Source organism: Lepidochelys kempii, chromosome 19 (assembly GCF_965140285.1).
Source record: "Lepidochelys kempii isolate rLepKem1 chromosome 19, rLepKem1.hap1, whole genome shotgun sequence".
Classification (NCBI taxonomy): domain Eukaryota; kingdom Metazoa; phylum Chordata; order Testudines; family Cheloniidae; genus Lepidochelys; species Lepidochelys kempii.
In genome coordinates, this window is record NC_136398.1 from 762,772 (window position 1) to 786,306 (window position 23,535).

A 23,535-nucleotide genomic window follows, 5' to 3' on the forward strand; every position below is an offset into this window, starting at 1 on the left:
GTCTCATGGGGCAATCTCGGGCTTATTCTGCTTAGCCATTGGGCATGCCAAGAGCCAGATTTCTTCTGAGCTGGCCAAGGATAAATCAGTGCCAGCCGCACTCGCTTTAAGGCCTGCCAGCATATTACCTAGGTCTCCAGTCAGGGCTCTGAGGTATAGTCCTGTGCTTGCTATAATAGCCGAATTTGGGGCACAGTGTCTGTGCTGCAGCCTGGCTGGAGAATGAGAGCTGACAACCTGGTGTGTAGCGAAGCTTTCTGTACACGTTGGTCCCCTCATACTGTCCTACCTTCACTTTCCACCCCACCACCACAAATCACTGGCTCGCTGGCTGATTTCCTGTGATGGAGTCTGAATACCGACTCCTCTAGCATCTTGTGCTAGAAACAGAATTCTAGTGGAGGTGGCTGCTCATTAGTGCAGAACGTCAGAGCAGAGAAAACCCATCACTGCTCCCATTTGTCTGGGCCTCGTCACTGCTGGGGAACAGACAGACAGATGTCACATGCACCGTTCAGAGTCATTAAAAGGGGAACTCTTGAATCAGTCTTTTGAGCATTTGATATTCTGCTTAGTGGAACATTTGTACCATCTTTAATTACTATTTCTAAAAGCACCATGGGATGAGAGGCAAAAGCCAGAAATAAATCGCAAAGGATGATCAATTGGGCATGAAACCCTTGTTATTGATCACCTTTAACCTCTTCTTAAACTAATGACAGCGCTACCATTTAACTGTCCCCAGGCACAAAGCACATCAATTGCACAAGTGCCACATAAATCATCATGGGTCACAGTGCATTGCCAAGTGGCTCAAGAGTGAGTCTGCCTGACAGCAAGCAGTGCAGGCATCCCGCGTGTACTGTGGCGAGGTCACACGCAGACACCAAGCTATAGCGTTTTCTGATTCACCACGTCAGGCTATGCTAGGTCCCTGCCACTGAAGCACAATGGAGCTACTTCCTTCCATAAATAAAAGGTCAGCCTCTCAGTGCGAGATTTGGCACCAGAGAGATTGTCCAGGTGCAAGACCATGTCACACCACTCCAAATCCTCATCCTCACTATGTAGTAGCCGGATTATGGAAATGTCAGTTACTTCCCAGGCAGTGTCCTTGCCCCGAAGAGTTTATGGCCTAAAAGAAATACACTCAACCCAACGGGTCCATCTATGCCTGCTCCTGACAGCCAAATCCTCTGATCATGGCAGCACAGCTGAGGGTTGTGGGAATGTCAGAGGCGCATGCCTTCACAGGAGGAGCCCAGGGGGCCTTAGAAGAAATCAAGTTCCTGTGTCTAGGCAAACATGCTAAGCAATACAGAGCTACCAGACATGGGCAGAAGGGGGCTCAGACTTTCCCACAAGGCGTTAGCTGCTTTTAAGAGAAAGGACACTGAAAATTTCAGCTTTTCTGGAGTTGCCACTTTTCTTTGGCATGAAAAAATCAACACATGCAATTGGCAGCAAAGCAAAGTTAGCACAGCCTTTCCCAATAACAATAATATTAATCAGCGTTCAGTTTACAGATTATCCCTGGAAACTTCAGCCTGGAGATTTGCTGGTTTCCAATGCAAGACAACACTGGCTGCTAGATTTCCACCATGGTAGCCTTTACTAGGCTGTGTCTAATGGATGGCATCATAGCACTTATCGACTGTCCATGATGCCATGTAAGCAATATGAGAGGACACACGCCTACACTTTGAAGGAAATGCTTGTACTTAATTATAGTGGAATGATCGGCTGCGCTGTGAATTCTGCCCCATGAAAGACCAAGAGATGGTGCCTCCTTTAAGCTCCTGATTTTTCACATGAAACTGTCAGTCATCAGATGCCACCTAGATCTAATAGACGCTGTTTATTGCCAGAAAGTATTTCCATATACAGCCACCCTCGGCCCAGGGGGAAAAAAAAAATCCCACAAACCAAGCAGAATTCCATTGCACAACCTCTCTGTGTGCTTCTCTTTCCCAGAAAGCTCTTGGGATTCCTTCCTTCACAGAAACTGGGGAACTCCCTTTCTGCAGCTAGGTAAAGGAGAGGCCATGCTACTCTGGTAACTTCACCAGCACGAGTCTGTGCATGAAAATCCTTCAGCCAGAGAACTCACAGGCAGACTGCACTTGGTGGGACAGACTGCAGCTCTAGGGCCTATGGGTCACGTTCATCCCCACGCTGGAACAGGGCTTGATGACTCGACGAGGGGCAGAGCAGTGTGGGGTGAAGGCAGCCGTCCCATCCGGTGCTGGGACTGACGGGGCCTGTTCTGCCCTCGGGGCAGGTTAGAGTGCCTGATGGCTGAACTAACTTGCACACAGATGCCAATGGTCCTCCTGGGCTGTTCTGGCAGATAACAATCTCTGTGGCCCAGGACACACACACCCACACACACACCCGGGACTCCTACAGAGTGCGGAGATGAGCCAACTACGCTGATATGGCTCTTGTTGAGGAGTGGGGGATGGAGCTGGTGTGAAGGGGCCTAGGTGGGTTAAAGCCACTTTGTAGGAATTAAGAGCACTTGGGATATGCTTACTTGCTAACAATACATTCTCCTCCTAGGGGCATGACTGACACACGCTCACTCACACACACTCTCTCCCCCCCCAAGTAACAGTGACAAAGTCATGCCTTCTGTGCAAGGCCCTGGCTCCTTCCCGATTCTTGTCCTATCGGGCCTTGTGCCCAGACACCCCTTCCATTCAGTGCTATTGCTAACGTGACTCGGTGGGGCAGGCCTTTGCTGCAATGGACTTGAGCCCTTTGGCAAGGCTCTCAAGCCCCCTAGAAATGTGTTTCTAAAGTGTTTCCAATCTGCCATATCCGCCTTCCCCTTTGTTAGCTCTCCTGCGGACAGGGCAATGCTCATGGAGGGTTTCTCCAGCTAGCGTGTTTGGAGCCAATGCACATACGGGGATTTGAGTCTTACTGTTGTTATCGCTATATTATCTATTGATTGCAATACCCCAATCTCCTTGGCAGCTGGGCACCAATATATTCCAGTACTTTCCAGCTGAGCCTCGCCAAAGAGCTTCATGAGTTTTAACTCACCCTCCCTCCACCTCCACCTCCACCTCCCTCTGAGGTGAGGACACAGGAACTGTGTTATCCCGACCATTCAAACACCAAGCACTTTTCTGCTATTAAATGTGCTGTCTAAAGTGTGATGCTAAGCACACATTCTGCCTGCGGGTGGCTCCGGTACGCCCAGCCCCACAGGACATCCTCAGCAGGACTTGGATTAATATACACTCTACCTCCCTCTCTGCCATTTGGAAGATTTCCACTGAAACTCTTAAAAATCATTTGGGTGTCCTCATCCATCAGCTATTGGAAGTGTTATTGATAATGCAATCATTCCTCCTTGGGTCCCTCCGTTTCCCTTTTTCTCTGCTGCAGACATTGTAATTTGTCACTGCCGTCCTCCTGTAACATTGAGAGATTGGAATCTCTGCCCAGGTGGATTCCTGGAGCATTGTAAATGCAGCTCAGGGAGGCGGCCTGCATTAGTTACAGCCAACACTTATGAACAGGGCTGTAACACGCTGGAACTCACTCTGCTCTTGTACAACCCCACTAAAGCTCTGTCGCAGACCCCGGCAGGAGAGAGTAATGTCCCTGCTTGTAAGTACACTCAGGCGCCACTCCAGAGCAGCCAGCCCCACTTACAGCTCTTGAGAATGAATGACCACTTTGAATGAAGAAGGTGGAAATGTGGGTGGGCCCATGTGACTCAGGAAGCAGCTCCAGGAACTTGGCCTGATTGTGGCAACAAACAGGATTCACATCTTGGGCAATCTCCAAAAACTCTCCACAGCCGCATGGCAACCACCATGATGGGAACAGGAGCACGTGTTCAGCTGCTGTCCTGGAGATATCAGGGCTGCGCCTGACTCCTGCTTTCCTCTGCACCCCTGCTGTCTCAACGGTGTACATTCCTGGGCACCCTGGCTGCCAGTTCAATGGGGCTGCACAGCAGAGTTCTTGCCAGGGGCTGTTCAGGCTGGTACACGACAACAGCATTTGTGCCACAGGGTCAGGAGGCGGGAGGTTTAAGTCTCCCCTTAGTGGTACGGCATTGGGTGCCATCCTGACACAGGGAACTTGGAAAGAAGATTTGGAACCCAGGCCCCTTCTGCTCATCTCTGGGGGAACATTGTAGAAGGGTATTAAAGCTGAAGGGGGGGTCATCCTGGTGTCCTGGACAACAGCCCCCTTCTCAGTAAAGCAGGTTGCACCATCCCACGGTTGGCTGGGAGATCACCAAACACAGAGTGTCTGGTGCCGTTTACCTGCAGCCAATGTCTAAGCTGGTGCTTTGCAAAGCATTTCCTGTGGAGGGTGCAAGATAGCCATCCCGGCCTTGTGACACAGGGAGAGGAAGAGCTCTGCTTCTGCACCACTTTGGGCTCCTTGCTGGGGGGCAGGTTTAGACCAGGCCTTTCATTTTGAATGTTGCTTCTCACAGTGGCATTTACATTTAAAATTCACCTTGCTGAGCCACTGTGGGTCCTGACATCTCTCCCTGTCAGGGAAGGCCATAAAATCCAGCCAGCTTGGTAAGCGCTGGATCATAGCAGACCCTTGCTGGCTCCTGGCATTAGAACATAAGAGCGGCCATACTGGGTCAGACCAAAGGTCCATCTAGCCCAGTATCCTGTCTTCCAGCAGTGGCCAAGGCCAGGTGCTCCAGAGGGAATGAATTGAACAGAACAGGTAATCATCAAGTGATCCATCTCCTGTCACCTCAGCAAGCAGAGGCTAGGGACACCATCCCTGCCCATCCTGGCTCATAGCCGTCGATGGACCTATCCTCCATGAACTGATCTAGTTCTTTTTTGAAGAACTATGTGGGCATCTCATGATACTGAGCCACAATGATCTGGAATCTGTTATATGCCATTGCTAGTGATGCTGTCGCAGGGTGGCGAACCAGTTCCCCCAGAGGACGGCTGAGCCACGCTCTGCCCAGCCCCGGGGCAGCCGTGAACTTCTCTGAGGGCCTCTCTGAACATGTTACCATGTGAGCTCCATGTGCTATAAAGTGGGACGGATTCTGGGTTTCAGCAGACTCCTCCCATGTGCCACGCCCCTCTGACTCCTGCCACTATAGCCGCTAGCATGATGTGTTTGTACAGCACCTAGAACAATGGAGCTCTGATCTCTGACCGGGGCCCCTGGGTGCTGCTCCAGTAGAGAGAATAAATACTGAGATGAGGCACATCGCTGTCATCGATTCTGACTGCACTGGGGCTTGACTTTGGGGATAATCATTCAGAACGTGAGGCAGCTTGCCTCTGTCGCCTCCCCCATGATGATTACTCCCCAGGGTTTTGCAGCAGTTCTCTAGCTCAGCAAACTGCCCCTGACAAAGGTTTTGGCTTGGGAATGGCTCCCATCCAGTCTTGGTCCTTGCTCAGGTTCCAGGGCATTCTCGCAGAGGGAGTGCTGGGCACATCCGATTTGGGACCCCAGCTGGCTCTATTTTCCACTGTTGCAATCAGCTAACCAGTGAGTATGTCTATGGGGATTCCAGCAGCTCCAGGTAGGCAGCATTCTCTACAGCTCCCTTCCCAGCGGAGGAAGGAATAAGCCATAAGCAAAACAAGCTCTAAAAGTGGCTTCCAGCAGGGGTCTCTGTATCTCAAAGCGGAGGAGCTGCCTTGTTAGATGGCCTCTGTATCATGCAGACCTCGCTGCAAACGCTTCTCAGCTCTTGTCTGGCCCTGAGGCTGCACTTAGCCATGTGGGGCCCTTCCATAAGGAAGAAGCCTGGTGGTGAGACTCTCCTAGGAAACTTGCTAAAGGCAGGAGCCTGCTGCATGGAATGTCAAGTGGACGCTTTCACTATGCCATGAATGGTTTCTGTTCTGGTGGAAGGAAAGTCTAAGCCACAATAAAGTCCTCTGACATGTCAGTGTGCAGAGGCAGAGCTCCGTTCTGACGACAGCTGGGCATAGAGGTTGGCATGAATTTGCATAGATGAAATGATTTCTCCTGCCATTCATTCAGTCTCTCTGTCTCTCAGCTTCGCTGTTCCTTTTTGGAATCCGGCGTCCACACAGAAAGCATTCACTGCCTGACAAGCTCTTTGCTGTGGATTGCTTTACACAGATGTCCGCTAGCAATTCCATGAATTGTTGCTCTATACTCACTAAGCTGTTTGGGAAAACATTTCAGATAACTGTCCTACGCATTGGGGTGACTGAATTAATGACATTTGGATGGTCAAAAAGATAGTGTGAATCGAAAACAATGCTTTCCCTGTGGCAGCAGAACCAGGAGAATTCCAGCTGGTATTTTCTGTTAATAACTGACTCTGGGAGTGCTCTGCAGCCCTGAATACCTTGGAAGGGGCTGGGGAAATGTATAAACCAGCCTGTCAGTTTCCCTTCTGAACTTTGGAAATGCCAGGAGAGGAATTCTTTTCAAGTTGTGACTGACATTTCCACAAATAAGAAAAGCTTCCCCTTCCTGCGGCTCTGCCTCAAGGGTGGGAGAGAAGGTCAACCCAGCCTTGGCGGTGGGCAGCACAGGTGTGAACCAGCCACGGTGCATGGGGGTTAATCGTCCTCCGGAAGGGGGCATGGGTGTGACTCTCTCCTTGGTAGAATGTGAATCATCTCAGGAAGGTGCAGAGTACCAGAAGGGCTGCAAGTCAGGGCTGAGGGGCAACAGGAGATCCCAGGCCTTGAACAGCTGTGGGTGCTGTGGGTCTGGGCAGAGGTGCCTCAGCAGAGCTGTGTGGAGGAAGGGGGCGGGGGGGGCGCTTGCACAGCACCTGCTCACTCTCCAGCCAGCACATCTCGGCCCAACTTGATTATCATACACATTGTAAAGAGAGTGGTCACTTTGGATGGGCTATTACCAGTAGGAGAGTGAGTTTGTGCGGGGGGGTGTGTGTGAGAAAACCTGGATTTGTGCTGGTGCTTATCACAAAGCGAAGAGATTCCAGCAACGTCCCCTAGTGCAGCTCGAGGCGTCTCCCCAGCTGACGAGCAGGTGACCCTGTTCACAGCCTGGGATGTGGGTCCCATTAGGCAGCGTGCCTAGCCCTGAGCCTGGTGGTCTGGACTCGGAAGAGTCTTTGCTGCGTCTGGGGCTCTGCGAAGCGCTGTGATCCCAGCCATACATCATGGGGGAGAATGTGCGCTCGGGTAACACATTAGAATAATACATTATTAGAACAGTGTTGCTATGGTGATGTATTAGGGCAATACATCACTAGATACTGTCCCCTTGATGATGTATTGCTCCAAACATGGCTCCTGCCAGCCCTGGCACAAGGGCCACTGGAAAAGGCTTTCCTTTTGTGCATTTTTCTCCCCTTCCCCCCAAGGAAAAAGTCCAAATCTAATGGCTTCATTAAGGGAGGCCAGACCGGGCTGGCCTGGAGCCCCACCGCCTCCCTCCTGGGGCCTTTGAAAATGATGTTTGCTCTGTGCTGAGCAGCCTGCTGTGGGGCCTGGGAACCTGGGGGGCTCATGGGACGTGCCTAGAAAATATGGCAGTGTCTGTAGGGCAGCGTGACAGTGTGACGGGACCCCAAAGCGGCTCTGGCAGGCAGAGGGTTAAACACCCACAGCCAACTGCCCCAGCCCTTGGCTCTGGGATGCAGGGGAGCTGCACTGGCAGCAGCCGTCACCTGATTCCCTGAGGGGTGGGCGATATACAAGGAGAAGGGGTCAAGAGTCCTGCATTTGGCAGCCCAGCCACACCTGCTCATACGCCCTCCCCAGGCCTGAACACACCAGCCTGGGGGACGTGCACTGACCCGGGAGCTCTGGGCTTATCTCTTCTACTGGCTGATGGTAAGGGCATGAACTGCACAGAAATAGTCCTGGTGACGACGGCCTTGTGCCCTCATTGTAGGAGGCAGGCAAGTGCCATTCCCCCCATTCACACAGAGGGTAGCTGAGAGGCTGCGGAAGGTCACCTCAAGCAGATCTAGGACTAGAACCCCAAGCTTTTGCCACCACAGAGCCAAATCTCAGCCAGGCTGCTTTCCTGGTTGAATGTGCCCTATCTAAGCTAGCTGTAATCACTAGGCCACAGTCTGCCCCCAGAGCCAGGCACAGAACTCAGGACTCTGCCTACCTGGTGGAAGGAGGAGCCATGCCGGCCAAAGGGCCCCTGCAGGGCGTCCAAGTCTTCAGGCGGAAGAAAACAGCTACAGCTGTTGCTCACTGCAAAGGAGGAAATGGTCTCATTAAAGTGAATGGAAGACCCCTGGAAATGATTGAGCCAGAACCCTGCAGTACAAACTGCTCGAACCTGTTCTCCTCCTGAGCAAGGAACGCTTCGCTGGTGTTGACATCAGAGTCCGTGTCAAGGGTGGCGGCCACGTAGCACAAATCTATGCAATTCGTCAATCTATTTCCAAAGCATTGGTGGCTTATTATCAGAAGTATGTTGATGAAGCTTCCAAGAAGGAAATCAAGGACATCTTAATCCAGTATGATAGGACCTTACCGGTTGCAGATCCTCGTCGTTGCAAGTCCAAGAAGTTTGGTGGACCTGATGCCCATGCACACTACCAGAAGTCTTACCATTAAAATTGTTCTTTACCCTTGTATCTTGCAATAAATATGAGGAAAAGTTAATAAATATTTCAAGTTTCTAAGTCTAGGGGGCAGGGGCAAAAAAAACCTCCCACAGCTGGCTCTCCAATGCTTATGTAATCTGTAGGCCAAGAGTGCTGTGCCCTGCACTGTGGGCTAACGCACACAGAGGATAACAGCTTACTGCTCCTACCAGCCACTCCTTTAGCTCAAGTGGAAGAGGTTGGGCTGAAGGTCCTGGAGTCAAACCCTGCTGACTCCCCGTGTGGGAAAAGAGTAATATGGAATCACATAATTAAAGACTGTATCATGATGCATATGCACAAGGGGGCTGAACCAGGGTGCGTGGGTACTTTAACTCCTTTAACGCAGAGGGGTTGGCGTTGTTGTTGTTTAGTTTTTCGGTATGATACCTGTAATATGGGGAACACCCTTAAGTTAGTTCCAGGACCCTAGAATAATTGTTGAAACTATTTTATATTACAAAAGCGTTGTACTTTGAAGTACATTTGGGTGTTGTGTTAATATTTGTTTGCTTGTAATACTGTGGTAGTGTTTGGATTTGGCTAATGGGAGGTGTCCCTTTAAGGACAGGACGGGGCACTTGATTGTCGAGTGCGTTAGCCGAAGACCTGGAGCCCTGTGTAGGAAACGTTTCCTGATTGTCAGAGAGCGGAAGAATCTATCTGTCTGGGCTCCAAAAAGGACAGGATTTCACTGAATAAACTAGACACACGACACAGCACTAACGGCCAAGCCCTTCCACCAACCCCAGTGATGCGTATGGTCCTCTTACCTCCGGAGCCATGAGTGTGTTTAAAGGCTGCCGCCTTTTGCTGCAGCAGCTTGGCAGGAAATGTGATTTAACACAAGTTTAAGGCAAGCATCAAACCCACCGGTGTGGCGGGTTCCGCTCGTGCCAAGCGATGTTTCAGCCACCTACACCAATGACTCCCTGTAACGGGGAGCAGGGTTCTGTGCGACGCTGCGTATGCACTGGGCTCAGACAAACCAAGCCTCATTCTGACCCCCTCGCCTAGGGTCGAGGGCCCAGAACTGAGCATGCCTGGCCTCTGACTCCCAGCAGCTATGCCTTTGCCACCAACAGTTTCTGTGGCCCCCTGGCTCGGTGGGTCATGGATGGGGGGGCACTCTCCCGGGCCCCAGACCATTCGGAGCTTTGGCATTTAAGACCAGGACTATGAACTGGTCCCAGAAGTTAATGGGGGACTAGCAGGCAGCCCAGAGCCCCAGAGAGCTTCCACTCTGAAGGCAAGACAAAGGAGGGTGGATGCCCGGGGACGGCTGTGGGTAGTGGTATTGCAATAGAGAAACCATAGGCAGAAGCAGGAGCAGCCAAGCCATGCGGCTCTGAGCACAGCCGTAAGGGGCACATCATCCTGGGGTGCTCTTGGAGCCATCTCTGTGCCACGGCCCAGCCTGCACCCCACTTGCAAAGGGGAGCAGGGCTGGAGCATCTAGTCATTGCCACTTTCTGGAGGGAAGTCGGCCATTTGCCAGCTCGCTGCCATCTCGGGTCGGTTCCTGGAGACGCTGCCGTCCTGTAGGCTGTTTCCCTGAGGCAGGTGTGTTCCTGTCTCTGACCCAGGTGACAGTGGTGCCAGTCAGTGTGTGGCCCGCTTCGCTGACCCCCGCCAGCTGTCTGCGGCGGGGCTTTGAGTCACGTGTAGTGACCCAGCTCGCTCGGGGCCGGCCAGGGGCGCGAGATGCTCTGCCCCGACTGGCTGCCGGGCCCACTACGCCGTGTTCAGTGGGTCATTGCTGCCGAGGGGCCCGGGAGCCGGCGGGGTTGGGCCTGGGGTTTAGCTGTTGTGTCGCTGCGTTTACCTTTCCTCTCTGCCTGCTCCTCACGCGAGCTGTGCAGGCATCTGCGTGCGCCTGTGTGGGGGAGGCAGGGGGGAGGCATGGTTGGGAGGGGGCGAGCCCTGTGTTGGGTCTCTGCCTGTGCACACGCTGCTGTCCACGTGCCTTTCCATTCCTTAGCCCCAGTCCAGCGGGGAAACTGAAGCCAACTGAACCCTAGCTCTTGAACCTCTCTCTATGAGGCTCGATCCCCTGCCCCCCTTTCCCCACACAGCCGAGGCACCGTGGGGCTGGCTCACTCTCTGCTCAGCCTGGCTTTGGACCCACATCCGCTCATTTTTCTCAGACATGCAACTGCTCTGTAAAATAAACAAACTGTGCCTGCTCGTTCTTCCTGGCTACAGGACATGGACAGACGTTAACGTCGTTTGCTACTTCATTTGTCAAATTGCATGAGCTGGTTCATTTGTCGATGGATGGGAAGCTGCTCAAATATCTGATCTGTGGTGAGATGGAACATGTGCCTCGTGACGGATGGGGGAGCTCTGCAGCGGGAGATTGAAAATCTTTCTTAGCAACCTTTTTATTTAGCACCCTGTATCACGTTACTAAAACTTTAGGTACGCAGACAACAGGCAGTAGAGCACTGAACAAACTGACTCACAATCCACAGTCCTCTGACAGCAGCTGTGTGCTGCAACACAAAGTGACAAGAGCCAGCCAATCAAAGTTAGCAGTGCTGTGCAGTTCTACACTTCCAATGTTCAAGGCAGAGCACAGAGATTAGCCGATGAATCCTCCCAGCACTCTGGCGCTACGGATGGAAGTGCAACCGTTCCAACTTCGTAGAGGAAGAAGCTGAGGTTTGGAGAGGGGGAATTACTTGCCCCAGGACACCCAGAAAGTCTGGGAATACAGCTGAGCCCTGCCTGACTCCCAGCCCTGTGCTCACTCCTCGAGGTGTCTTTGAGCTGATGCTCCAGCAAGAGCAAGTACCACTTGGAGCCTTGAGATGAAGCTGCTGCTTGTCATATGCGCCATTCACGGCCAGCAGGCTACAGAGAGGACAGTGCTTGGCTCCCACATAGACAGAGGGTGCACTGAACAGGGGGGACTCCTGAAGTCAGTGGTGACACCTCCAAGCCTCCAGCTGGAACCAGTGTGGTACCACCATTGTCTGCCTGCTGGGCCCGTCCTGCCCCTCTCTGAGGGACCAGTTGGGTTTCGCAGGGGGATGATGGAGTTTCGTTCTTCAGAACACTGGACAGACCCCACAGATTGGCAAGCCTGGCCCAGGCCCGATGTCTAACCTACCAGGCTCTCCAGCACTCGGTCTCCAGGGCTCTTGTGATCAGTAGCGTTCCCAGCCCTGAGCGACCTCAGCAAAGGATCTGGGCTGTTCTCAGCTCACCGGAGAAGGCTGAAGAGAGCAGAGTGGGAAAGCAGGTTGCTTAAGCGGCGGAGTGTGCAACATGCCTCGGATGTAATCTGATTTTAATTAGTGAAGAGAAAAAGTAGCGGAGTTAATAAAGTATGCACCTCCTTCTGCAGAGCTGTCAAAGCTGAGCTCATCATGTATGCAACCAAGTCAGGAAAACAAGCACAAGGTGAACTGAGGCTGGCCTTGCATGGGCCTCGTGACAGCAAACGGTGCTGCCATGGGGGAGTCCTGGGCTCTGAGGAGCTGCAGGTGTGTCCTCACCCTTCACAGGCACGACACACACACACGCGTTCGCTCGCGCTCGCTCGTGCACATGCGCTCTCATACACTCCCACAAAGTAACAAAATGGGATTTACCAGCTGTGGCTTTGCCAGTGCGAGAGAGCAAAAGTGCCAGGAAGTTTGTCCTTTGTCACCAGAGCTCGTCCCAGGGACTGTCTGGCACCTGCTGAGTCCTGGAGGCTTTTCACCAGGCCAACCGTGGAGCCTGCACAGATGAAGATTGATTTTTCTGTACAAGGCTGTTTCCATTTCAGGCCCAGAAGTGCAAAGTGAAGGCTGATGCTGGGAATTTCCATGGGAGCATTTTCCTCTCCCTGCTCCCCTTGCTAGTTGCTTCTCCCCTTTCCTGAGCACAGGAAGAATCCTGGGTCTCTGCACCCTCCTACAGTGCTTCCAGGCAAGGCTTTTAGCTTTCCAGTCAGCTGGATTAAATGAGGTAACACATTGAGCCCCAAGGGGGGTGGGGTTCTAAATTGTCCCTTAATCAGCAACGCATCCTTCAGCAATGCAGAGAAGTTTGCCATCTAATGCCTATCACATCCCATGCAGTCTGAGAGCAGAGATCTACACAGCTGGGAATACAAACAACTCCCTGTACGAGCCTTGAGTCTCTGGCCAGTAATGTGTGTGCATGGAGAACTCAGGTTGTGTTTGGACTCCAGGCTGCTGAGCCCAGCTTCCCCTTCCCCCACCCCCACCCCCTTTTCTCAGGGCATAACTCATGGCCAGTGTGGCCAGTTCAGGTGCTGGGGGCTTTGCTGTTGACAAGACAACATCTCCAAGGGCCCTGGGTTTTGTTCTTTGCCTTCTGGTGCTCCCCTCTGAGCTGGGCTCTCTCTCGCTGAGGGCAGCCAGATGATTTGGGGAGCAGCAGCTGCTCTTGTATTTAAACCCTCTCTCTCCTTAGTGTGCTTTCCATGGAGGGGGATGGTATATGCCTAGCACCTCACTCCCAGGAGCCAGTGATGTCTACAGAGCACAGCTCTCTCCTAGGGGGGCAGCCCCACCAGTCCCAGAGCTGTGAGCTCCCCTGTGCACTGGTGTTCTGTGAACGGGGCTGCGTTCCAGTGGGCCTGTGATGCTGAATGTAACTGAAGAACGATGTGTCCTGGCTGTGCAGGGGGTCAGGACTCACTCCCCTGATTTTCGGAGCCAGTGCCAGGCATTTGCTCTGAACATGGCAGGGGCCCAACCCCCGGTTTCTGTTTCTCTTTCTCTGTTGAGCTCCATGTAAAAGCTGTTCTTTCGGGGGCCGCAAGAGCAAGTCTCTTCCCTCTCTCCATCTGACCTGGAGCCCAGCTCCTGTCTGCTCAGCTCACACTCTGATGGGTGATAGAATCATAGAATATCAGGGTTGGAAGGGACCTCAGGAGCACCTATCTAGTCCAATCCCCTGCTCAAAGCAGGACCAATCTCCCATTTTTGTCCCAGATCCCTAAATGGTCCCCTCAAGGATTGAACTCACAACCCTGGGTTTAGCAGGCCAATGCTCAAATCAGTGAGCTATCCCTCCCTCACCAATACACAAGCTTGAGGTGATTTTTGGATGTGTGGCGGGGGGGATGAGTCAGGTCTCTCCAGAGCAGGAGCAGCACCATGCCCCCCGTGTTGTGCCCAACCCACCCCCAAGGACTGTGGCTGTTTTCTTGCTACGGTGGATTCCTCAGGTTGGCAGATTCCTGCCAAAGCCCCCGGGGTGCTCCCCACTTGTCTCACCCACTGCAGGAGCATCTCATTTGTTTCTAGAGTTACTGGAAAATGGCAAGCAAATTCTGCAGTGAGTGGCCACCAACAGGGACACTGCAGATACCTCCTCTGAAGGGAGCCCTGCCAGCCTCTCGCCCCCACCCCACCCCCAGGCAGAGAATGTGGTCAGCTTTGCCTTGTCCTTCCCAGCCACACAATCAGCCTTGTAATGCCCCGTGTCTTTGTCCTTTGGAAGCTGCAGGTGCGTCAGCTGAAATCCATGCAGGCAGCAGCTGCAGACCCTGGGTAACTCAAATTCACCGACACCTCGCCAGCTCCTGACCCATTAATATTGCATCAGGTAATAGTGCAGAGCTCAGCTTGGGGAGCAAATGCTGCATGGGAGGTTTCTGGTGTTGCTAAACAAAGGAGGGTAAAAACAAAGTGAGGGCTTTCTCTCCACCCATCCCCCACTCCGTGGCTCCTGGCACTGCTGTCCCCAGCTGGCAGGGCTCTTCTCCCCAGGGAGATGGCGTCCTGAAGCTGGGCCAGGCTGCGAGGGACCACAGACATCAATACACATCAACATCAAAAGGGACATCATAAAGGTTGTGTATGAGCAAACAGCCGAGGACGTGAGACTGCGATGGGGGGTGATGTGTTACAGGCCCTGAGGCCGGGAGCACTCAAGGGGGCCCCAAACTGAGATTCTAGCACTGCTCTTGTTTCTCACGTCAGGCAGGCCGTGACATTCTGAGTAAGGCATGCAATTCTGCATTGGCATGCATATGGTGCATGCGAGGCCCTGCTGTCACTAATAACTGACAGAATTCTGGTGCCCCCGCAAGATGCCAGCGCTCTTCATGTGCAGGGAGATGGTCTCTGCTCCACAGAGCCACGAGCGACATACAGAGGGTGCAGGAGGGGGTGGCAAGGAGACCAGATCCCATCACCTTCAAGGGCTTTCTTTGAATTACACAGAAGCGCTCCAGGCCTGCCTCCTCCATCTCGCCACGGCTAGCCAGCCCCTTGTAGACATGGTGGCAGAGTAATGCCTAGCTGGCCCAGTAATGACACCCAGCTCTGCTGCTGCCCTCTCCAGGCACAGAGCTCCAATCACGGCATAGATGAGGGCAGTGTCAGTATCCCCATTTTTACAGACTGGGACACTCGGGCACAGTGTGGGGTGGCAGAGCTGGGCATGACACTCAAGACTCCCAAGGGGTGTGACGGCAGCGCGGGCAGTGGCCTTTATGACTCAGTGCAGGGGGTGGCGTGGATGAAAGCGTGGCACAAGCGGGTGAATGGGCGTTCGAGTCTGGTGGTGAGGGAGCAACGCCATCAGAGACTGGGGCAGAGCAGGGCTGGGGCAGTGCAGTGAGATGCTTCAGCCTGGTGCAGCGGAGGTGGAGGAGACGTGGTCAGAGCAATGACGGGCTGGAGGGGGCAGTGGGCATCATGGGGAGCAGAGACAACAGCAGCTGACGAGGCCCGATGAGAGCTCCAGCTGCCTGGGCAGGAAGGAGGAGGTGTCATGGAGAAAGGCAAGGCAGGATTTGGACAGAGCCTGAATGTGTGGGAGAAGGAGGGGAGGAGTTAGGCGCTGGCGTGACAGGGAGGATGAGGATGCTGCTAGAGACTTGGCACCTAGGGGAGGATCCAGCCATGGCCTGTCAGAGGGGTGGCTATCCGGGGCCCTGGGGTTCATTGCCACACCCACAGTCCTCCTGTCTTCTGGATGAGTCTCTGATGGGGGCTGGATCAGCGTTCACATCACACTCCTGGTCAGTACCCGGCCGGGCCGGGCCAGCTAAGGATCCAACCAGCGGGCCGGACGCAGTGCGGCATGCTGCTCACCTGCCCCGCGGCACACGGCGCACACGCTCAGAAGAAGACCCCCCAGCAGCTTTGCACCGTGAATGCTGCAGGGGGGGGAGCTATCCGCTGGCCACAACCTCGGTCGCCCCTTCACGCTGTGCCAGCGGCGTGGACATGAGTGTTCAGTGACAGCTCCGACGGCAGGCCTGGCACCCGGGGGTCTGGGAGCGAGTCGTGCCGGGGCTTGTGGGCACACAGCAGCCACTCAACACAAGCGCTGCAGGCGGGAGGGGCAGGGCACCTTCCGCTCACCCCATCTCCTTCCCTCCTGGAAGCCAGGGAGCTCTCCCCAGCCTGCTGACTGCAGATTTCTTGGGGGTTCCGGCCTGGCTGGAGCAGGAGGGGATGTGACCCAGCTCTGGCTGAGGCTGGGCTTGGTTCCTGCTTTCCCTTGTCACTCTACCCAGCCCCCACGGCTGTTTCCTCACCCCACGGCCAGCTGAGTCTGAGAGGAGCAGCCTCGTCTCCTATGGACTCCCCAGCCACGCTCCAGGAGCCTTTTTTTTTCATTCAGCTGAATCCAATAATTCCCCCCCCCAATCCCCATTCACACATGGAAATCTCTGGTTTGGGGGAATTGCTGGCATGGAACCACGAGTAACTCGGCTGGAGCAGAGCCAAGATGTGCCGCTTGGCTCCCAGGCCGAACCCCAGGCTTCCCTCGCCCTCTCATGCAGTACCCTGTGGCCACGTGCTCCTCCAGCCGGTCAGGCACACAACTGGGTTGGCACGACTGCCCAAGCCAGGGCGTGCAGAGCAGAAGCCAGGGAGTCGAGGGTGAGGGCGGCTGGGAGCATGGGCAGAAAGGCCCGATATTCGGGAGTGCTTGTAAGGGGCCCTTCACACAGTGACTAGCTCTGCTTCAGATTGGACCATGATGCCCTTGGGAAGCCAGCGAGATTTCAGCGAGCAGCCAGTGCCCCTGGCGGCCTGAGGGCAGAGCTTACCCTTGGTTGGCCATGTCTGTGCAGTGCTTAGCAAGGTCATGTATGGCCTGGCCCAGATCCTGGGGGAGTCAGTGGAAGAGTCCCACTGGATCCTGTGGGCTTTGGCTCAGGCGCCTGGTGGTTGAGTGACCCTGTGGCTGTATTAAAACGCGTTCCCTTGCAAACGGCAGTAAATAAATGATCTGGGAAAAGGGTAAACAGGGAGGTGGCAAAATTTGCAGATGATACAAAACTACTCAAGATAGTTAAGTCCAAAGCAGACTGCAAAGAGCTACAAAGGGATCTCACAAAACTGAGTGACTGGGCAACAAAATGGCAGATGAAATTCAATGCGGATAAATGCAAAGTAATGCACATTGGAAAACATAATCCCAACTACACATATAAAATGATGGAGTCTAAATTAGCTGTTACCGCTCACGAAAGAGATCTTGGAGTCATTGTGGATTGGTCTCTGAAAACATCCACTCAATCTGCAGCGGCAGTCAAAAAATCCAACAGAATGCTGGGAATCATTAAGAAAGGGATAGGTAAAGAGACAGAAAATACCATGTTGCCTCTATATAAATAAATGGTACACCCACATCTTGAATACAGCATGCAGATGTGGTCACCCCATCTCAGAAAAGATCTATTGGAATTGGAAAAGGTTCAGAAAAGGGCAACAAAAATTATGAGGGATATGGAACATCTTCCATATGAGAAGAGATTTCTAAGACTGGGACTTTTCAGCTTGGAAAAGAGACGACTAAGGGGGGTGATATAATAGAGATCTATAAAATCATGACTGGTGTGGAGAAAGTAAATAAGGAAGTGTTATTTACTCCTTCTCAGACCACGAGAACTAGGGGTCACCAAATACAATTAATAAGCAACAGGTTTAAAACAAACATAAGGAAGTATTTCTTCACACAACGCACAGTCAACCTGTAGAACTTCTTGCCAGAGGATATTGTGAGGTCAAGACTGTAATAGGGTTCAAAAAAGAACTCGATAACTTCATGGAGGATAGGTCCATCAATGGCCAGGATGTGCAGGGATGGTGTCCCTAGCCTCTGTTTGCCAGAAGCTGGGAATGGGCGATAGGGGAAGGATCACTTGGTGATTACCTGCTCTGTTCATTCCCTCTGGGGCACCTGGCATTGGCCTTTTTGGAAGACAGGATACTGGGCTAGATGGACCTTTGGTCTGACCTAGTCTGGACTTTCTTATGTTATGTTCTTACGTTTTATGTTATTGTCTCCGATGCGGGATCCACCATCACTGTCCCTAAATCACAGTGATCACACCACAGCTTCCCAAGATAGCTGCCAGAAAGCCTGAGGGGACAATGAACTGCTTTCAAACCCAGGCATGGTTTGCACAGGCTGGAAGGTGTTCCTGCCTGTGGGAACATCCTGGTTGATACAGTGAGCAGAGTGGGTGAGGCTGATCTGATTCCCAAACTCGTTTATCTCCCTAATTATCACCAGAGCCAATATCTCCTGCCCTTCCCCTTCCAGCAGCCAGCAAAGGAGAAAGTGTCCTTCTGTGTCTTTGGGCCTGATCCTGGGAGGTGCTGGATGCCCACAGCTCCCTCCCACTGGAGCCCATGGCCCACAGCCCACATCAATAGCAAAGGTTCTGCTCTGCCAGTGGGACACGACTGAGCCCCGGGGATCAGCAGCCACTGAGCACCTCCCACATGAGCTGGTAGCAAACAACCAGTCCCCGGGCCCCAGGCAAACCTGTGAGAGGTGGCACCAGTATCCTGATCAGTTTCTAGCCCTCTCTTTTCTGGCAGTGAGTTCATCTGCTGGCCGTGGGCCCAGCCCAATCATGCCCCGTGCTACCCTGCCTTCTTCACAACAGCCAAGTTAGCCCCTAGCCCCCACCCCATATGTTCAGACTGTGTCAAAGCCTACTCTATTGGGGAGCAAGATCTTGGGTTGTTTTTGTTCCCTTTTCACTGTTTAACCTCACCCCGTGGATTTCTGCAGCTGTGACTCCAGAGTAGCTGAGTGCAGGATGCAGGAATGCTCCTGGGGCCAACAGACCTGCTGGCAGAGGGGAAGGAAATGGGACCATCTTCAGTATCAGCTGGTACTTCATTTACAGGACTCCTGCAACCTTCCAGCCAAAGGGGAGGCAGGTTGGCTGGGAGGCACTCAGCCCTGGGGCCAATCACACAGTATGGGTCGCTCTCCAAGAAAAGAGGGTTTAGATCCCTCCCAACATTTTGTTATCATTCATTATAGCTTTGGATAGTCCTGCTATGTATAGAAATGTCCAGTCCCACTTTGGATCTTGCTCAGCTCTTGGGCTCAGTGAATCCTGTGGTAGTGAGTTCCAGGGGCCAATTACACACTCCATTAAAAAAGATTTCCTTCTATTTTGAATTTGTCTCCTTTCAATGTCATTGAATGTCCCTTTGTTCTTATGGGATGTGAAGAGCAGAATCTCTCAGCTGTAGACCGGGCATTATGTCATAGACTTTTATCTGTCCCCTCTTGTTGGACAGACTCCTTTGTAAGGTAACAATCACTGACTTCCATTATGGGGGTTTTCCAGGCACCTACTCATCCTCCCTGGCTGTCTCTGAACCCCTCTAATTCTGCCATTTCTTCCCACAGGACTTAACTCCTGCCCCACTGTGTCCTATGTCCCTAACTCTGCTCTAACTTCCTTCACTGACATCTACTTTGCTCCACAGGTCAGGAATCTTGGAGTCACCTTCACCCTGGATTTTCTTTTCCTCTCCCATTGTCCTTCTTTTTTAATCCCCTTTCCCCACCTCCAGTTGGGGGCAGCAAAACAGTCTCCTTAGCTGGCAAGAATGCCCCAGTTACCACCCTAGCTTCTCCACTGGTGACCACTTTACAGCTGGCCTCAGAATTTCTGAGTGAGGGGGGAAAGCTACAATTTTTTCCTCCTTCTCTGCTACAAAGGTGTGATGGTAGAAGTGTTTGCCGGGAAATTTGCACAGACTCGTGAAAGCAGAATGACTATGAGCTGCTGCAGCTGCCCCGATCCCTGCAACTCCCTCCCCCCAGCCTGTGCGCTGGCCTCAGAATTCCAGCCCCTCTTAGCAGGGGGTGACTAGGTGCCTCAGGACTCTTCTGTGTGTAAAACTGCCCAGAAGATCCAGCTCCAAAGCATGTGTCCAGCCACACAACAAATGTCTCAGCAGCAGTGCAAGGAGGAGCAAAGTGCTCTGCAGGTGTCCTACACACCTGCAAGGTAGCCACTTAGACCATTGTATAGATGGGGCACTGAGGCACACACAGACTAAAGGCCAGATTTTCAAAGGTATTTAGGCCCTTAGTGAGATTTTCAAATGCAGTTAGAGGGTAAGGTGCTTTGTAAACCCCACTCGATGCCTAGCTGCATCTTTGGGTGCCTAAAAACCTTTGAAATTCTGTCCTTAAAGCCCTGGCCTGGGGTCAGACAGGAAGTCCAAGTGGGGAGTAGAACTCTCAGGGCTAGCTTCCTATCCAGCAGACCAGCCTCTCTCTCTGCTGCATGTAGCAAAAAAAGAGGACTGATAGATGGGAGCAAAACCAAGGCGGCCAGTTCTCTGAGACTCCAGCAAACAGTCCCAGGATGGAGGCCATGGCTGACAGCATGAAAAGCAGTGCCGAGGTCAGGAAGGCTGGAGAGTGAGAGTCAGGTGAGAGGAGATGACTTGACTCCCTAGGGGTGGCAGATTCTGCCCCAGGCTGGGCTGTAAAGCAATGGCTGCTGGGCAATTTTACATTTTAACTGAAAACCATTTTGTTCAGTCATTTTTTGTTCTGAGTTTGAGAAAAGGAAGGAATGAGAAAGTGTCGTCTGAGTATCCAATGTGTTTATGCCTCAAATTCTTAGGGTTTTGGCTGTATTCAGGCCAATTCCAGAACAAAGAACAGAAACTGCATCCACAGAGTCCATAAAGTCGACAATTATTGTCATGATTTGCATTATTCACTGAGCACTATCTGTGTGCTCAGCACTGTTCAGAATATGCCAGAAAATCCAGTCCCTTAGCCAATGCATCTAAGAATGTGTAACTCTGGATAAGATGGCTCAGATGTTTAAGTATGAGGATGTACAGTTATTGACCACATGTGTTATCACATGGTCACTGTGATGTTTATAGCTCTGAGTGGAGACACTGACGGCAATAGAAGGTTTAGTTGATTAAGGGCGAGAAGATTTGACCCACCAACTTTCTTTCTAAAGGAAGAGCTGCCCAGAGCTTCTGTGCCTGTTTGTTTGCCTTTCCTGCCTGCAGTGGCCCTGATAGACCTCAGAAGTCTCAGGTTTTTTCTCAACTTTAATATAGAATTTTCTTGGTATTTGGTTTTAAATAGTCTCCTGTGAGAACGGCAACTCAGTCGCTGTCGTGTCATGTTTCAGAGCCTTCTGGGAAGGAACGAGCCTTTCAACAGAGGTAAAAGCCGTGTTTCCAATTCTCATGATTTTGTCATGAGTCTCATGATAATTGTTTTCCTTAAAGCCCCAGCTCCTGGAGTCAGGTGGATCTGTGATGATTTCATTCTTAAAGAAAAATGAAGTTTCTAGCCCTTGTGGCTGTGGAGAAAGCTTCAAAATGTGACCCCAGGGCACCCGAAAGGCTCAAAAAGCAGAAGGCAAATAGAAAGAACCCCAAATCTCTTATTTTTATATAATCTCATGAGTTTAAAACCAATCTCGTGATTTCTGGTGAGTCTGATGCATGATTTTTGAACATTTGGGGTTGGCAATACTATGAAAGTGACTTGAAAGCGTCAGTTTCACTCCTGTTTAAGGTTAGTTTCTCCTCTATTATGTGTAGTGAAGTAACACCTCTAGAGCCCCAGGCAGGTGCAGTGTAAACTCAGGGAGCCTTGCCCTAGTAGGATGTTTCCAAAGTTAAATGATCTCGTCCAAGCTTGATGAACTGGAAAAAAGTGAAAGAACGTTATCTAGATTTTTCTACAATTGTTTCAATTGCTGTATTTAAGAGTTAGTAACAAAGAATATTAAATGTTAAATTTTAACGTTAAATGTTAAAATTTTAAACCTAACCAGTGTCCCTTAAGTGATTTGACACAAGATGTGAGAACATGTTCGTATTCGAGCTAAGTGGGTCTAATATTTATTAAATCCTCTTTGTTTACATATGAATTAGATACAGTGTTCCTGTCAGTTAATTTCTAAGTTATTATCGACAAAAAAAAAACCTAGAGTTTTCAGGTGCCTAAGTAGCCCCTGGAATCACAATTAAAGTTGCCTTCCCCCCACACACACACACCAAAATCTGAACTGGCGCCTCTGTGCACCTGCCCATCTGGACCATCCCTGCTGCAGCCTCCGTCTCTGAATTTCACCATCGGCACAGCAAGAGCCTGAGCCTGGCACAGGGACACTCCCAGCATCCTACTGTGAAGACCCAAGGGAGCCGGTTCACAGTCGTGGGAGATTGTCCAGGCTTCAGCCTGTGGCTCTTGCCACACTTTCTCATCCCTGAGTCCCCAGCAGAGATGGCTCTGCTCCCAGCTCTCTCTGCAGCTCCAGCACAGACCCAGCTCACGCTAAGCCTGTGTTTTTCGCCTTTTAATGAAAGCAGCTGAAATGTCTGAGGTTGCTTCTCAACTCTTCTCTGGGGCCTGGCTTGCCAAGAAATGATTGACGCCTTTAACAGAGGCTGTGGGTGCAGAGGAATTTGGCAGGATTCCAGCCTCATGATACACAGAGGACACTGCCGTTCCTGCTCAGGTTTTCAGTGCTCCTGATTGCTCTGAACAAGTTGTCCTGTGTCGTAATATTTCAGTGCTTTGTCTGGGGCCTCCGGAAAAGGGGAGAAACTAATATTTGCAGGGGGCTCCATGTTTCATGTAACTGTTCCCAAGCTGGGTGGCACAGGACCTGCAGGCTGTATTATAAATCAGTAGGATGAAGCCAAGCTGCTATCAGCTGTCCTTTTTCTTCTTTACATCACTTCATTGAGAATTAGGGAACCTCGTGTCCATAATCCTAGAATCTCAGGGTTGGAAGGGACCTCAGGAGGTCATCTAGTCTAGTCCAACCCCCTGCTCAAAGCAGGCCCAATCCCCAATTTTTGCCCTAGATCCCTAAATGGTCCCCTCAAGGATTGAGCTCACAACCCTGGGTTTAAGCAGGCCAATGCTCAAACCACTGAGCTATCCCTACCCCTAATGCATGTGTGTTCACCTGACTCTGCATGTGTGTGTAAGGCAGTTGTGTGGTTTTTCATGTGTGTGTTCATGTGTTCACATGTGTGTATGTGGATATGCGTTTTCCTTTTTCTTCCATTTCCTGGAGAGAAAATCCCCTTCCAAGCATAAACTGGGCAGAGGTAAAGAATCAGCACAGCTCCACTCAACACAAACATGGCTCACACACACAACCACATCCCTACACACCCAGCTATTGGCATATGCAAAAATACACATGCAATGCAAACCCCAGCCTCTGAGAGATTCAGTCACGTAGCAGTAAATAATAATTACATCAATAATATGTCAAAATCAGCCCTGGTAACCTCCCTTTGGTGGAGAGACGCTTTTCCAGCCAACGTCAGTGCAGAGACCAGTAAGAACTGATGGTCTAGAAGTTTTTTTAGCCTTTCCAGGTGATATCGCAGAGTGACCTTTAGCTGTTTGTTGAGCTCAGGAGCTACTGCTAGGAGGAGAGCCCCTGTCAGTGCCTGGCTACACTATCTGACCTCAGCTTAGCGTCCGTCTATTAAAAGGCTCCATAAAATCTGCTGATAATTATTGATGTTTCTCTGCTGCAGATGTAGGTGCCCTGTGTATGTTCAGAGAAGTCGTCATCTCTGCCATTGCAAGGCGGACAGTTGCTAGACCCAGAGTAGCCAGTGAGTGTGTAGTGGGTTGATTGTGTACCTCTCCCATCCCCAGAAACACAGTAACAAACTCAGAACTCGCTAGTT

At 51.7% G+C, this 23,535-nt stretch overlaps 1 pseudogene; it reads left to right on the plus strand.

Annotated features, from left to right (window-relative positions):
• The first annotated feature begins 8,115 nt into the window (after positions 1-8,115).
• LOC140900576 (small ribosomal subunit protein uS9 pseudogene) lies at positions 8,116-8,555 on the plus strand (annotated as a pseudogene).
• The last annotated feature ends 14,980 nt before the right edge of the window (positions 8,556-23,535 follow it).